The sequence below is a fragment of the Miniopterus schreibersii genome, assembly GCF_964146895.1.
Source record: "Miniopterus schreibersii genome assembly, chromosome: 2".
Classification (NCBI taxonomy): Eukaryota; Metazoa; Chordata; class Mammalia; order Chiroptera; family Miniopteridae; genus Miniopterus; species Miniopterus schreibersii.
Genome location: NC_138102.1, coordinates 120754182 through 120769398, shown reverse-complemented (window position 1 = coordinate 120769398; position 15217 = coordinate 120754182).

The following is a 15217-nucleotide window of genomic DNA, read 5'->3' as shown; positions in this document are numbered from 1 at the left end:
CACTGTATATTATTATTGTTATCATACCTTTGTCTTTACCTTACCATTCTCAATATTCCCAAACATATATTTCACAGCCAGACTGCGTCCAACATTGCACAAAGATTTTAGCTGAGTCAGTCCTAGGTTGCAACATGTTTGCATATCATCAATCTTTATGTAAAAAGTTCTGATGAAATCATCTTCAGAGACTCGGAGCTTGGTTTCTCAACCACATCACTATTGGCAATTGGGACTAGATAATTCTTTGTTTGGGGAGTTGTCCTGTCCGCTGTAGGATGTTTAGCAGCATCCTTGGCTTCTACTTATCAGATGCCAGTATCTGCCCCCCAGCCCCAATTGTGACTTTGTCAAATATTTCAAGGTGGGTGGGAGGGAGGGTAGGCAAAATCTTCCCCAGATGAGAAGCTCTGAGCTAGCCTAAAATAACTAATTTTCATGACTCACTTGCCTTTAATAATAAAGGGAAATATGATGATGCTAACAAAACAAAGAGATTCATTTTAATATGTCACAGTGAAGTTTTTTCTAAATGTTAAATCTTACTTAATGTTTTCTAGGCAGTAGATTAGCTATGATGTAAAAGAGCCCATTTGTATGTGTTGAAATAATTGATAGGATATTGCAAAATAGCCATTTTGCCTTCAATGCAAATAATTCTGGAGCATATGCAATTCACCTCTAAAATAAAAATAATATATGTACACAGTTTTAAAAGTTAAGATACTTTAGTTCTGTAAGGATTATAGCAAAAGACAGCAACTTACCCTTTTCTATTCCCAAAACCATTCCCAGAACTTTGAACTCTTTTAACTGTTTCTGCTAATATAGATCTTCATATTTATTTATTTATTTATTTATTTTTAATCCTCAACCAAGGGTATATTTTCCATTACTTTACAGAGACAGTGGAAGGGAAAGAGAGAGGGGGGGAGAGAGAGAGAGACATTGACAAGAGGTACACATTGATTGGTTGCCTCCCGCACTCGACCCAGCAGGGGCCAGGGATCAAGCCTGCAATGGATGTATGTGCCCTTGGCGGGAATTGAACCCTGGACCCTTCAGTCGAGAGCTGAAGCCCAGGGCCAGGATCGAACCTGCAATCCAGGGATGTGCCCTTGACCAGAAATCGAACCCTCGACCCTTGGGTGCTCATCCAACACTATTGAGCAACACCGGCTAGGGCTTCTGATACATTTTTAATCTTTACTCTCCTGTTTCCATTTCTTTGGCATGCTATTCTACTTCCAGCCAGATTTCCTCCACTGTATGTGCCAATCTTTCTATTGACTTTTCTGTTCCTGCCACCATTGTTTTCTAACATGTTTCTTATTCTCTAAATATTTTTTTCCTAGTATCCTATTCCTGTGTCTCAGATTCTTTATCTTTTCTCTCCCTAAGGAAATATAACTTTTCTCTTGCTAGTCCTGCACGCTGCCTCTAGCCTTTATGTTCCTTTTTTCTTTTTGACTGTTTTAGTCTTCATCTTTCATGTTAGAGGATTTCCTCATCAGACTGCTGTTCTTTCATATTTGAGACTGGAGCACTTAAAAGCTCTTCTGTGAACAGGCAGAGTTTGTTGACTAATGGTCCTCATTTAGGAGGCTGGTGCTTGGACCCAGGATTTTTTGGAAGCATGTGCCAAATGTCAGCATCTAGGGAGCTTTTCTCTTGGCCAGATCAATTTCCCTGAGAGAAACTGTGTTTCTGCCTACGTTGCCACTTGTCAACTGTTTCAGGAGCCAAGTAGGGAAAAGGGGCTGTGGGAGTCTCACTACACAACATGCTGGTTTCACCAAGTCCCTGTGCTCAGTATGCCTAGTGTGCTTAAGTTCATTACATTTGTGATGTTGATCTGCAGAGCATAAACTTCCGGTCCTCTGCGAGGATCAGGGGAGACAGACTCCTTGCTACTGAGCCTTGAAGAGCAGATTCAAGAATCTAACTTTTCCTTATGTTGATTTTCAACTAGTCATTCTGTTTTCACACACACACACACACACACACACACACACACACACACACACAGACATGCACACCTGACCTTTGCTCTCTTTCTCGGAGGTATATGCTGATGCCTCCAATTGCTGGGCTTTCTTTTTAGGGTAATTTGGGATAAAAAGGACTTCTTATTCACTTTCCCTCCTGCAGGTGATTAGAATTCACCTTTCTCTGCTCTCCTAAAGTCAGTTTTCCATCTTTCATCTTCCAAAATTCTCTTCTCATCTGCCATCCTCTTTGTTGTTATTGGTTTATCATTTTACTTTTGTTTTAGTGAAGTTACTTGAGGGAGTAGAGATAAAATGTGTGTTCAGTCTGTTATGTTTAACAAGAAGTCCAATCCATCAATCTTGCAGATTTCCAGATACTTTGAAATCTAATCCATGACGAAGTCAGATCAGTACAGACAACTACATCTTATTTTCTTCCTCACTGAATGAAATCATAAGCCCCTATTGGTTGACACTATTACAAAGAGCTCTATGAAATGTGTTGTATTTTTTGTAGGCTGTTTTGAAAATGTGGCCTATTATGTTGCAGAATGTTCCTATTATTTAAAACCTAGGAAAAAATGTCTGACATTAATATTAAAAATAGTTGTATTTTTCTTTTGTTACTTTTTTTAAACCACAGTAAAACTATGTGTTATTTAACTAGTGAGTTTTCCCTTTTTCATTTGACTGCTGATAATCTTTAACCAGATTTATGACCTATCAAGGAAAGATCTAGGTTATGTAGTGCCTGACATTTATACACTCTTCTTTAAGAAAAAAAAAAAAATGGTAAAAAAAATAAATATAAAAAAATAAATTTAAAAAATTATAAATTTTAACAAATTGAAAAAAATACCATAAGCATTATAAAAATTCAGGAAAACAACCAAATTATTCATAATTTACTGTGATATATTTCCATAACACTATTTTACCTGCATTATTATTATTGACTTTATTATGATTTATTATTCATAAAATATGTGACTTCACATTCAGCTTTTTCCCTCTATTTGTAGTACAAATATATAGGTTTGTGTACCACAAACACAGGAACTGTGATAAATTCTATTTGGTACTATTTCCATCAAAAAAGAAAATAATTGCCCGACCAGCATGGCTCAGTGTTTGAGCATTGACCTATGATCCAGGAGATCACAGTTCGATTATTGGTCAGGGCACATGCTCAGGTTGTGGGCTTGATCCCCAGTTGGGGGCATGCAGGAGGCAGCCGATCAATGACTCTCTCATCATTGATGTTACTATCTCCTTCCTTTTCCCCTCCTCTCTCTGAAATCAATAAAAATATATTTTAAAAGGAAAAAAAGAAAGAGAAAATAATGTACTGGGCATTTATAATTTTATACCCTGTATTATTAAATATATTCTTGATAGGAAAGAACTTCTGTTTTGACTAGGTAACAATAAAAACAGAATTCTCTGATTATTTTACACATCTGATGATTGGAAGGATTTCCTACAGACTAGCTTTAATGCCCTCAGGCTTGCCGCCCCTACCAGGAGCAACCTCCTTCTTGCTGTCATCAACCACTCCCCAGGCACTTTGACTTACTGAGGACCTTAGCTTTAGCCAATTGTCTTCTCTGATTTATATCAGTTCTTCCTGATAACATACATAGATCATCTATCCAAGTCTCTTCCCATCTCACATACTTAACTTGACCTTCTCATTTCCAATAACCATTTCCTCTTTACCCTCTCCAGTCAGGCACTCTCATAGTTAGTCTCTTGACTTTGTCATCACCAGTCAATGCACCTCCAAAAATTCAGTTTAAACATCTCATTTTCCAACACCACCTCCTACCCCTCCAGCACACTTACTCTGGTATCCCTACTCCAACGACTTTTTGATCTACTGATCATGCCAGTTTTTTATTATGTGTCATTCCTTTTCATGTCCTAACTTCCTTACTCAGTTTCAGTTCTAAAGTTTATCATTATTAGCCTCCTCTGTGCCTGCACCTGCTCATCTAAACAAGGTTAGTTAAAAACAGAATGGCATGAGATGGCCAACAGACATATGAAAAGATGCTCAACGAGAAATGCAAATTAAAACCACAATAAGGTATTACTTCATACCTGTCAGAATGGCTATGATCAATAAATCAACAACAAGTGCTGGCAAGGGTGTGGAGAAAAGACAACCTCATGCACTGTTGGTGGGATTGCAGACTGGTGCAGACACTGTGAAAACAGTATGGAGGTTCCTCAAAAAGTAAAAAATGGAGCTTCTTTATGGCCCAGAACTTCCACTTCTGGGTATATATCCGAAGATACCCAAAACACTAGTTCTAAAGAATATATGCACCCCTATGGTCATTGCAGAGTTATTTACAACAGCCAAGATATGGAAGCAGCCCCGGTGCTCATCAGTAGAGGAGTAGATTTAAAAAAAGCTGCAGTACATATACACAATGGAATATTACTTGGCCATAAAAAGAATGAAATCTTACCATTTGCGACAGCATGGATGGACGTAGAGAGTATTAGGCTAAGTGAAATAAGTCAGTCAGAGGAAGGCAAATGCCATATTAGTTCACCTATATGTGAAACCTAAAGAACAAAATAAATGAACAAACAAAACTGAAACAGAATCATAAGCACAGAGATCAGACCGATGGTTGCCAGAAGGGAGGGGTGCTAGAGGCTGGGTGAAAAAGGTGAAAGGATTAAGAAGTATAAATTTGTAGTTACAGAATAGTCACAGGGATGTAAAGTACAGCATAGGAAATACAGTCAATAGTACAGGATGGGGTAAAGCAGGTTTACAGTGGTCTATATGGAAATAATGCAATAATAGACAATAACACAAGAATAAACTGTTTCACATACTCACAGCTATAAACCTACTTTTGCCCCACCCTGTGTGATAATAACGATGTATGGTGCCGGGTGGGTACTGAAAATACCAGGGGAACATTTTGTAATTGTATATGATTGTCTAACCCCTGTGCTGTGCACCTGAAACTAATAATAAATAATATTGAATGTAAACTATAATTAAAAAATAAAATTAGAGCCCGGCCGGGCGTGGCTCAGCGGTTGAGCATCGACCTAGAATCCCAGCGATCGGGGTTCGATTCCCGGTCAGGGCACATGCCCGGGTTGCGGGCTCGATCCCCAGTGACTCTCTCATCATTGATGTTTCTGTCTGTCTCTCTCTCTCCTTTCCTCTCTCTGAAATCAATAAAGATATATTTATAAATAAATAAATAAATAAAATAAAATTAGAAAAAAAAAATTTAAAGCCTTTCCCATGTAAAACAAAACAAAACAAAACAAAGCAAAGCAAAACAAAACAGTACAGCTTGCTTCCAAACCCTACCTTAAATGCATGACCATAGTTTCAACTCAGAAATTCATACTGTTTGGCAATCCTGCAATCCTAATCTTACTCTCCTGGGCTCCCGAATAACTAGTTCACTAGTCCTTTCAGTCTCCAATACCTCCTCAGCCTAACCTCACGGTTGGTTGATGAGCTTGCCTTCATACGTCATTGACCACGTAGGATGCATCAGAGCAGAGCTCCTCATCTTTCCTAAGACAACTCTACCTGCTTTCCTATGTCTGGATCTACTCTCTGCCTTCTTACTTTTAGGTAAAGTTCTCTACTCCTCTCAAAGGCAGTCCTGCCATTTATGTCTTTCCTCTTTAAAGGACTTTGCTCCTACAGTTATGTTCTCCTCTTGTTCATAATCAATTTCTTCTCTATGAAATCATTCCCTTCAACATACAAATGAACTCTGGTAATCCCTTTGGTATTACTTTTTTATTTATTGCTGCAGCAAATTTCCACGGACTTAACTTCTTAAACAATACCACTTTATCATCTTACAGCTCTGTAAATAGACGTCCTACGTAGGTCACATTGGGCTAAAATCAAATGGCCATCAGGGCTGCATTCCTTTCTGGAAACTCTCAGGAAGAATCCATTTCTTTGCCTTTTCCAGCCTCTAGGAACCACCTACATTTCTCAGCTTATGTTCCCCTTCCCCATCTTCAAAGCAAGCAATGTCACAGCACTCTGTCCTCTCAATGCCTTTCTTCCATAGTCACAAAATGTTATGGTTCTCTCTTATGCCTCCCTTTTCCACTGTTAAGTATCCTTGTGATTACTGTTAAAAAATTCAGGTGAGTACATTCAAAGATGTAATTGGCTTTATTAAGTAATTCATAAATCAGGCAGCATCCCATCTAGCAACTAGAAGGGTGCTCTGAGGAAGTGTACAAAACTTAAGGCTTTTATAGAAAGAAGGGTGGGGCAAGGAAGCTATTAGCAGAAGAAAAGAAAGGTTTATTTTTAGGTCAGGATATCTTCTTCTTTGGTCCCAGAAAACAGGAAGGATTTTATCGTGCAGTTTGCCTGTTCTTTTGGGGAATGTAGATGGCCCTCGTGACAGATAAACGTCATCAGAGCTGAGCCGAAAATTCCAGACTGGTTAAGATTACATTTCTGGAAAAGGTCAAAACTGCACTTAGGGTTAAGTGTTAAATCCAGGTTTGGTAACATGCTTGGGCTCTTAGTACAAGTGATGGCCTGGAACTCTTGGAGGTCATTATTCTGAATACCACACCCTCTTAGGAAAAACATACAAAAAACTTCCCTTGACTTTAGAATCCAGTATGGTCAATGTCCTATTTCTTTTTTCATGTTTACAGTCAAAATTCTTGGAAAAGTTATCTTTAGTCACTGTTCCAACCTTGTGGAACTAAACCTTGAATTTCTGGGGCCTATTCTAATTCTGGATAGTGTTACAACTGAATTGTGGGACATCCAGGTGGTGTCCAGAGTGTGGGAAAATTGTTTGGTGTGGGAATCACCCCTCACCTCTCAACATTTAGTGTCACAAGTGTTGAGATTAGAGGAAGCACAGTGTTTCCCTTTTCAGCTGTTCCATTGAAGATGTGATTTCCTGATAAACCAGCAACTGAACTCTTAGGTACCTACCCTACTGGAACTCTGATCTGTACACAGGCACATATGGAAATAAATGCTCATTCCAGCACTGATTTGTTTTTGTGTGTTTTTTAAATTTGTTTTTTAATTGATTTTATAGAGACAGAAGAAGGGAGGGGGGAGAGAGAGAGAGAGAGAGAATCATCAATGTGAGAGAGAATCATCAATATAAGAGAGAAACATCAACCAGCTGCCTTCTGCATGCCTCCTACTGGGGATCGAACTGGCAACCTGGGCATGTGCCCTGACTGGGAATCAAACAGGCAACCTTTCAGTACACGGGACAATGCTCAACCAACCGAGCCACTCAGGCCAGGGTGGCACTGATTCTTTTTAATAATTTTTTATTACATTAGTTTCAAGTGTACAACCTGGTGGTTAGACATTTATATAACTTACAAAGTGATCACTGTTATTATATGTTTGCCTTTGTTAGTAAGAATGCCCACCAATAAAATTGCCCTGGAGAATTATACTTTTAAAAAGTTCAATGAATGAATTTTGCAAAGATATGCAAATTCACCAGAAAGGGGTCTGGCCAATAAAACATGACCATAACCAGATTTAAACCATTGGCCTATACAAAGAAGGAATGAGTCCATCAGTAGCAGAGTTAGCAGCCTTGTTAGCAAACAAGAGTCAGAATGCGAAGGTCCTGGGGAAAGACATTTGTGGAGATGAATGTCTCAGTCTCTCATAGCAGAGGCCAGTAAACACTGGATTCCTGATAAAATCAGAGTTCTGAATCAAAGCTGAGGATAAAAGGCTGGTTATGGTACAAACACCAAGGAACACTTCCCCACCCTGAGCTGCCCCCACCTCCCAAGTGAAGCCCCGGGAAACAGTTTACTTCCTGGGCAACCTTAGGACACCCATCCTGCCTGTGGGCCATCTGACAAATATTTAGGCATAGAGCACCTGCTGTATGCCAGACACTGAGATGCAAAGACCAAGAGTGAAGGGGCTTCTCAGGGAGCCCAGGTTATGTGGCTTGTCTTGTCCAGTTGTTCTTAGCCCTAAGAATCACTTATTATGAAGCCCTAAAATTTTGGTGAAATCAGAATAAATCTTTCACAGAAAAATGCATGGAAACTGAGCTGTTTACATTCCATCTATTTTATTACATTGAAAATTCCTTTGACATAACTATTGGCTTTATCATGTATTAGCTGTGTAACACTGGACAAGTTAGTTAATCTCTCTATGCCTCAGTTTTCTGATCTCTGAAAGGGAAGTAATATTAGTGCTATCCTTGACAGACTGTGGAAAGGATTAAGTTAGACGCTGTATGTGAGGTGATAGCACAGGAGTACCCAGCATTTTCTAAGGCCACTCATTAGAGGTCTAGTTCCTTGATCTTCCAATAGAAATTGTTCCTAATTTTAAAGTCAGTATGTAAACTACATGAAGAAAAGGATTACAGTATTCACTCAATGAACATTTGGGCACGTACCTACTGTGTGCCAGGCTTTGTCCACGCAAGTTTCTGTTTAAGCAACAAAGGACAAAGATAAGTGACATCTCCTGCCCTTGAGGAGCTTGCAGGTGTGTAAACACAACACATATGTAAGCAAAAATAGAAACCAGAAAATATCTGTATAAAAACACGTAAACAAAATGATGGTATTCTAAATGGACACAAGGACAAATTGCTGTGGAAGCAATATTCCCCAAGAATGAATAAGGGAATTTTTAAGTAGACAGCAGAGAAAAGTGCATTCCAGTAGATGGAAAAACTTATGCAAAAGTACAGAAATGTAAAAGGAATGAGGAAGGTTGAGCCGCTGGTGCTGGGAGTGGAGACAAAGGTGTGGGGTTGGGGACATAGACACAGGAATGAGGCTCTGGAGCTCTTCAGGGCCAAAGACTCAGGAGACCTATCCATCTCCCTGAAGCCCTTTCCCTCTTACCTGTGGGACACTCGACTCCCTTTGTTTGCCTCTTGAGCCTCCAGCTATTATTTCTCTGTCTCTTTCAGAAGCTTCTGCTTTTCTTGGGTCATTCTTTAAATCAGCGATTTAAGAAAAATTAGTTTTGAGTACATAATGTGTGTTTGTGGACCAACATTTAAAAGCTATAAGGGCAAAGCATGAAAAATCAGGTTGCCCTTCCACCTGTGGTGGCCAGCGGCACAGTCCTGCTCGCACGCTCTCAGAGACAACCGCTTGTGCCAGCTCACTGCATATCCTTCCAGAAAGGCTCGGAATGGGCAAGCATGCATGCTCATGCTCATGTGTGTGTGTGTATGCAAGAATGCATGTGTCTGTGTGTATGTAGGTGTATGTAAGTATATAATTTTTTACACAAAGAAGGGAGGGGTATGAGATCCAAATAACTAGCAGTATGCCTTCAATTTACCAAAACTTGATCCTAAAAGAGACTATTTCTTTTTCTCTCTCAAATATACAAAAACTTGGCCCCCTGCTTGTCTAATCTATCAGTACTCAAGTTTTCCTGTCTAGAGGAATTGCTCTGAGATTGTGCAAAGGCTTCCATCTTTACCCTCCACAGTGCCTTAAATACAACAGGTGTTTCTAAGAGTTGTTGAATGAGTGAGTGTGAGGTGATCAGTGAGCCCTGTGTGGTTCTATATTAGTGATGGTTGCAATGTCAATGAACAAAGGAAAGGCTTTAGTTACTCTGACATATGCACCAGCTTTTAAAAAGATGGTGAATGTAGATGGTTTTGAAATGTCATAGTACTATAACAATATGTTTATGGATTGCTAATAACTGGATTTGTACTAAGACTTTAGCAATCATAGTTAAAATTTACTCTATCTCTTGCTATTTTACTTTTAACTTTTCTTTTAAAATGCCCAAAAGGCACTTGTAACCCTCTAGGTCCGTTACTCATTAACAGCTTGTATGCTGAGGTAAGGACATTTCCAAAGTCCAAATTGCTGACTTTTAGAGGTTTTAGTGTCTGATTTTTTTTTAGGTTTCAATGGTGGAAGTATGGAGTTGAATAATTTATGTACTACTGTACCTGTGATAAAAACAAAACTAGGAAAATTTTAAGAGTTTGGGAAAGGTTTGTCAAAAGAACCCCTTTGGTTTAATTCTGTAAACTTTATTGACTGATTGAATCAGTTGTCACAATATAATATCACTTTCCTCCATGGGTTAATCCTCACTGCAAGTTCCTCGCTGTCCTATGGATGAGCAGCTTTCAAGCATTTTGATCACAATCCACAGTAATAAATCTATTTTTATATTGTGCTCTTATGCATACATGCATATGTACATAGTTTCTTAAAATAAAACTTGAGCAATCTACATGTTTTATATTTGGATATTTTGTTCTTACTCTACCCTAACCTATTTCATTCCTCTCTATTGATTTAAAAAATTGCTAGTAACTTGCTAAATTGATTTTCTAAGTCTGCCATTAGGAAAACAAAGCTATTGATCAGTGCTTCTCAAATTTTAATGCTCATACAGATCACCTAGGGATCCTGCTAACATGCAGATTCTGATTCAGCAGGTCTGAGAGCCTGCATTTCTGACCAGCTCTCAGGTGACGTTGATGCTGCTGGTCTGTGGACCACACTTTGGAGAAATCAGCCTGAAGATATTTGTCTTTGGTTCATGTGGCCCAGTCTCTGGTTCAATCAGCTGAGGAAAGTCCTTAGAATCTTAACATGAAGCACTGAGAACACAGCTTCTTCTCTAGCGCAGCTCCATTTAGTCCAGATATTGAAGATGCCACCATCCAGTTAATGAATATTCATTTCTTTTACACTTACCGTGTGCCAGGCCTAATTCCAGGATAAGGGAAAATCCTTCTTTTTGTATTTTACATATGAGTAGGGTGAAGAATGAAATCTACACTTTGAGGCTGTGGTGAGAGCCATGAAGAGAAATGAGGCAGGCTGAAGGAAAGGGGCTGGCGGAGTGCGGCCCTGCCCGCTTCAGGTCAGGTGCGCAGGCATGACTTTGGACAGGACCCGAACGAAGGGAGAAAACTCTGGGGAGATCCGGAGGAAGGGAGTTCAGGCAGAGAGAACAAGGACACAGGCCCCGAGGTAGGAAAAATCCAGTGGAGTTGCAGGGCTCAGCATGAAGACAGGTCTCACTAGAGGGGTGTAAGGGGCACAGTAAAAGATCAGGTCAGATCTGATCATACGGGGACTTGCAGGCTGAGGTAAGTTTGGGTGTTCTTCTGAGGGTGATGGGAAACACTGGAGAGCTTTGAGCAGGGAAATGACGTGAGATTTCAGTTTTAAACGGCTACACTGGTGGGTATTGATGAATATACCAGAGAAGGGCACGAGTAGAAATATGGAGGCTGGTTAGGGCATTCCAGCAGTAGGCCCTATTGACGGCTGTTTCCATTGACAGGATTGTGCCTATTTATTTTTTAGAACAGGGGACAAATTAAAATATTTTGCACTGCTGGAATACTGTAAGATCGAAAACATGGAGATATTCATTTATACGAAGAGCTTTTTTTGGTAATTGAAATCTAACAAGGCAGGATGCCCAATTTAACAAAAGATAAGTCAGTGACAAAATGGGATAGACTGCCCCACCCTTCCATAAATTCAGCTTTCCAGGTGAGCTTCCCAGCATCTGCCTGCCCTCCATCCCCCAACGTCCAGATTCCAGAGCTGAACATGTCATCTGCCTGGAATAGCCAAGCATTCCATGTGCGGCAGGACAGGGAGACAGGAATGTGGGTTTTGCTTTAAAAAATAAAGTGATATATGATGGTTACAAACACATTCCCCTCATCTCTCAGAGGTGATGACTTTCTCCCTCATGGCCCTTCTGCCCAAATCTGATCTTCCTCCTGTATTCCTGACCTTATTTCCCATATTATAAGAAATCTAAGATGTCATCATACGATGATGCACCATTATTTACTGTATCACTGAGAAAGAAAAAGAAAAACTACTTAAAATATTTAGTAGCCATGCCATCAACTATAAGATGGGTCTCATTGTCAGCAATGTTTAAAAGTGAAAAGAATGTGCTTGTTAGAATTAATGAAATCTGTATTGTTATCACCATCCACCTAGTCAGAAGCTTGGAGGTCATAGAGGTTACCCTCTCTCAACCCCCACAGTAACCAGCCCCTGGAGTTTCTACTTCCAAAATCTCTTAAATTCCTGCTTTATCTCCCATATCAGAAAACTCTGATCTGTTCTAGCCTGGATGGATGACTTCCTTCAACCACTAAGTGACTCTCCGCAATAAGAGCGAAATAATATTCCAAAATATAATCTGATGATCACACTATTTGATTAGATTACAATCTTTTGTTTTTTGGTTAAGTTTGCTTCAGGGTCAAGTCTAATCTCCTTAGCATAAGCTAAACATACTTTGGAATCTTGTCTCCACCCCTTTTCAAGTAGGCTCAAGTACACAGAAACCAACCAACATATAAAAACTTTATTCTCTCAGCCTGTAGTGGCCTCCCCTGCTCCCTCGTCTGCCTTGAAAACACCTACTTATCTTTCAGAATCAGCTCCTCAGTGAACTCCCCCTGATGCCCTCTGTGTCCATTCTCAAAGGAGCTAGGTGCTTATTCCTCTGTAGAGGGTGACTCCCAGGTCCCTACTGTATCCTTCATCATATTTTATAATTGTTTGTACTTGTGGATTGTGAGCACTTCAAGGTCAACAACCATATTCTCTCCATTTTCCTGTCCTCAACACTTCGCGTTGGCCTTAGCACACAAAAAGGCCCTTAGCCAATGTTTGCCAAATGAATAAGTAAATAATGTGAAACTGGAAAGAACAGCCCTTAATAAATAATATGAGATATAAAAGTTATGAAATATCCATCACTCCAACTTTGAAGAGGGAGTCAGGGCCAAAGGAAAGACTTGGTCTCTCTTACTCTCCTCAGCACTTAGGGTGAAGCCCACTGGTGTGGCCTGGGGCCCTGGAGCGTCATGGAACCCTGACCTTGGGGCCCTTCATGCCCCCAACTTTCCCTGAACCCATGTTTATGAACCCGAGCAACCTGGATGAACAGAGAACTTAGAGTGTCTTGTTGGCAGCCATCCCTGTATTCAAGAAAAGGAATCTAGATTTATAATCAGTTGATCTATATTGCTCATCATTAGAACTTTATTTTGTGAACTATCAATCACCATTTCAAAAAATTATAATTGGTAATTTGCAAAGTTAGTCAACAATATGGTGAGAGTGTAATAACCCCTGACAGATTTTTCTCTATAATTTTCCTTTAAGGACAGATGTCAGAAACCAGAAAATGCCAAACATACATACATACATACACACAAACACATATAAATAAATAAATAAATAATAAATAATAAATAAATAAATAAATAAATAAATAAATAAATAAATAAATAAATAAAAAATGTTAATAGTTAAGTATACAAGCTATCCTTTAAATTCTTGTAGGGCCCAGATAAAAAAGTTTCCCCCATTTCACATCTTTCTACACCCTAGTGCTTCATAGAGTGCCAGTACCTTGTGGGTACTTAATACATGTTGATGAAAAATGTTGAAAGGAGAAACTTTCTTTGAAAAAGTTTTCCAACTTTATTTTTGCCTTGGATTTGTTTCTTTCAAACCTGGATAAACAACAAGGGAAAACATACTCATTAGTCTCTAAAAACTAATACCATGACTTGGTATCCCTGTTGCCTTATGTTATTACAATATAAATATCACAATAAATGTACAAAGCAGTGTTCAAAAGGTGGCCAGCCAGAAAGCTACAGGCCTGTATTACAAGAAGGGTGAGGCCCAATTATCTTCTTATATGGTATTCTGATGTACGGTCTACAGAGCTGTGAAAAGATTGAACAATAAGAGAGAAAATAATGATATTCCAGAAGTCAAGGGAAGGAGAACAGTTATAATGAGAAAGACAAGTATGTTTTTTAAAAACTCTATGTTTATATGAAATTGCCATTTTGTAAATGGTTGAATATCATCAATTTCATATGGTTCAACCTAATAGCAAAAGGAAGGAAAACTGGAGGAAAATTATTTCTAAAGCAAAAGATATGTTCATTACTTGTTAATGTTTCGAAGGCCTCAACAGAAATTACGACACCCTTCAGTATTGGAATCAGCAGGGGTCGTAGCATAGTGCTTAAAATATGAGTTTCAAAGCCAGACTTCCTTTAATTGCATCCTGTTTATACAACTTACTCTGTAACCTTGGTCAAGTCACTTAACTCCTTCTGCCTCAGTTTCTTCACCTGTAAAAGGAGAAAATAAGGAGATCAGTCTTTGGGATCAAACAAACAGATCGAGGTTATCTTTGGGGAAATTTATTTCCTTTTCTAAGCATCATCTTTTTCATCAGTAAAACAGTCAAAAGATTATACCTAATTCATATGATTGTTGTGAAAAGTAAATAAAATTATTTATGTAAAATTCTCAACAGAGAAGTCATTAAGTGCTTAATAAGTTGTAGCTAATACTATTAATAAAAGTTAAATACATTGACTGGAATACTACAAATATAGCTTCTTACAATTTCCTAAAATTAACCAATTCAAAAAAGAGACTAAAATGTTTATTTCACAGACTTATACTTGAATATTCTGTAATAGTCATTGCCTAATTTTTTAAGAAGTGAATTAGAATTTTTTTTAAAAAATCCATACATGCACTCAGTTTATATAATTTAAATGTATGAACAATGTTGTAATTTCCAAATGAGTACTATATGAAACATTAAAAATATTACTTAATGTAGCATAAAATCATCGTTATAAAGTTCTATGCAACATAAATGTAAAAAAATGAAACAAAAATACTGTTTGGTCTTTTGATAAACAAAGGCACATTTGTTGATCTCTACAATGAAGGGAAGGCAACAAAGGGTTGACAGAAGCCTAGTAAAGAGGGTGCCATATATTTGAAGAGTCAGCTCATGCTCCATTCCCCTTTCTTAAATCTCTATATTGCCCTGACACAGTGGTGTTGCGATTCATAGGCTTCAACTCCAAGGAGATATTTTCCCATCTAGAATGTTCTTATAAGAAAGAAAGACCAAGAACATTTATTGAAACAGACTCAGAAAATTTGGAAGACAAGCAGATAGAATATGAACAGGAAAAGAACAGCTCAGATTGAGTCTTCAAATAATTATGGGAGGTGTTTGTTTAGAAAGACACTCCCAGGGATCCATTTGTTCCAAGAGAAAAAGAATGAATTTGAAGATGATATCATTGCGATGCATTTGATTAATGAAAAGGACAACATTAATGGTTATAGGAAAAGTGCTTTTATATAACTTAAAAAGG